Here is a 3,033-nt window from a genome sequence, read left to right on the forward strand (position 1 = left end):
TATATATATATATATATTGTTTAATAACCACACTAACAGAATGCAGAATATTTCACTGGAAAAAAACCCTCTTCAGACCATGACATGATTCTCTGTAACCTGAGATTCCACCAGCCGAAAACAAACGCTAGTGTCCTCTCTCCAGTCCACCCATTTGATACCATGGCTCACTATAATGCCGACTATCACATGTTGATTCGTCTTTCACACATGCACACACCTCATCCAGCACACATCTCCTCTTGGCAGATCTTTGTAGACACTTTCACAAGCATAGCTGCTAAACACCCCACACCAAGAACTCCCCAGAACAGAATAAACTATTATCAGAAAAAAAAGAACAAACAAAAAACGTAACAAACTAAAATACTGCCAACAGCCACACATAAATTCGACGGCTATCAGCCTGCTCGAATCAAAAAATATAACTTCCAACAATGAATGAAGACCATCATCAATAACCAAAGAATAGCTGAGGAGAAATGGGCCGTTAAGAAAATAAAACTCAACCACAAAGTGTTCTCTTTTCCGAAAAAACACAAGGTCACTATCTCCACTGTTGGCCCTCTAATTGATAAAAATGGCTATTTTTCAAGAGTATGCCGAAACCATGAGTGAGATACTGCAGAAACAGTACTTCCTTGGTTTTAGCAATCCTGATATAGACAATCTGGGCTGTACTAGTGATGTTAATACTCAACACACTATATCGGACATAAAGTTTGACGTCCCTGATGTGTTAGTGGCAATAAACGAAATTAAACACAATTCAGCAGTAGGCTCTGATAGGTTCTTTGCTTGTGTCCTGAAGGTGTAGCGACACCAACTTGCATCTCCTCTTGCTAATCTGTGGAGGAATTCACTGGATGATGGTTATATTCCTGAGAACTTTCTGTCCCACTATGTTGTCTCTGTGTTCAAAAAGGGAAACAAGACCCTTGCAGTGAACTACCGTCCGATCTCGCTCACCTCTTATAAAGATATTTGAGAGGGTGGTGAGATCACGAATAAGAAACTTTCTTGAAAGGAATTTTAATTTTTGCTTATTAATATATTTTTAAAAATTGAATGAAAATATTAATAGAAATACAATTATATCTCATGCGATGGTATGTGCATTTATTCTTAAATACCGGCTGTTTCAAACGTTAACATACTAATCACTGTGTGTCAATCGCAGGAGAACTGCTTCTCTCCATCAAATATGTCTTCATAATATATATGTACAAAAAATTCCGGGACAACCGGCGTTTGGATATCTTTGTGTCCCATCAGCCAGAACACTAACTGACCAATCAATCTAATAAAAGAGGACGGTATTCTTCATAAATTCATCCAGCATCCTGATCACTGATCCGTATGGATATCTGCTAACTGATAATATTTTATAACTTTTCTCTCGCTTCTATGAACCGCTTTATTTACATGTCCTTTGTGGGACAATATATTTTAAATAGCAATCAAGTGAACGGTTTTTGAATTAGAGAAAAGAAAATACAAAGTACGCACGAAGAACTTATTTTCGATGACATTATAATGTATGCTAAATGCGGCTAGCTGGCAAAAACGTTAGCACGCCGGGCATAATTCTTATTGGCCTTTCGCCTGTCTGTACGTTCTGAGTTCAAATTCCACCGAGGTCGACTCTGTCTTTCATCCTTTCGGGGTCGATAAATTAAGTATCAGTTGCGTACTGGCTCAGTCTAATCGAGTAACTCCGTACCCAGAAATTTAGGCCTAGTGCCTAGAGTAGAAAAGATTATAATGTATATATAAGCATTAAATTTGACATGGTAAAAACAAGAATTAGATGGTGAATTTTTTCTATGATTGTCTTACATTCTATATCTCAAAACACAATCAAGAAATCAGTGCGAAACGAACGCTCACACACATATATATGCACACTCGCTCTGTCACATATATCCGTACTATACTACGTGGGACATTGTTTTCAAATCATTTTTGTGTAATATTTTCAATGCGCACAAAGAAACTGATAACCGAGAGAGAAAATACAGATTGACAAAGCGAGGGTGATTGAAAGAGAAAGGCCGAGGGAGGAGAGGGCAAAGGGACTGGTAGCGGTAATGGCGTAGAGAAAATGACAGAAAGATACAGGGAAGGAGTGCTCGTGTGTGTATGTGTGTGTGCGCGCGCATGTGCGTATGTGCGTACTTGCGTGCGTGTATATGCGCGTCTCTCAGCTTATTTGAGAGAGTGGTTGTATGAGTTATCTTTCTTTTGCTAATGTTGTCCAATTTCTTATCTTTTTCCCCCAGCTGCTATAATTTATAAACTTCCGGTGAAAATCTGCCATTTTCTCATTGTACAACCATGTTGGTTTTTTTTTATAGATTTGGTTTTAAGCGGTTTTTCCTTGTTTCTTTTCATATTATATCATTCATTCATTCGTTCATTCAGTCTCATTCGCATCGTTCTTTCATTCGTCCTTATTTTGCCAAATACGTTTTGTTGGTTTTCTTGATATTCCAGTATATTTCTCTCTTTTTTTACTTTATCATTCTCCAAATATATTCGCGTGCACATATGTATACGCACACACACACGCATACACAAATATATATAAGTGATAGTGGAGGTGGGGATAATGTTGTTGATGGTGGTGTAGTGGTAGTTGTAGAAGTGGTGGAAGGTGATCTTCGATCGAACCAAAATTACTGTGTTTCCATTCTTTTCTCAAATTTTTGATACAGTATGTGGGTTGTAATGCTTGAAAAAAGTGTCATGAAATTTCGTTGACGAATCGGGATTTTAACAAAGAAATATGAGAACCGTATTTTATACCGCTAAGCACCTTTTCGAAAATTCTAACAATTCCATCGTCCTACTTTTGTATTGATCCTGAGAGGATATAAAGCACAGTTGACATATGCAGGATATGAACACTGAACATAAAAAGAAAGAACAGACTTGAAACATTCTACTTAACACTGTGTTAATTCATTTTATATACAAATACACTCATACACACACGCACACATATGTATCTATATATACATGTATGTCTAT

The sequence above is a fragment of the Octopus bimaculoides genome, chromosome 16 (assembly GCF_001194135.2).
Source record: "Octopus bimaculoides isolate UCB-OBI-ISO-001 chromosome 16, ASM119413v2, whole genome shotgun sequence".
Lineage (NCBI taxonomy): Eukaryota > Metazoa > Mollusca > Cephalopoda > Octopoda > Octopodidae > Octopus > Octopus bimaculoides.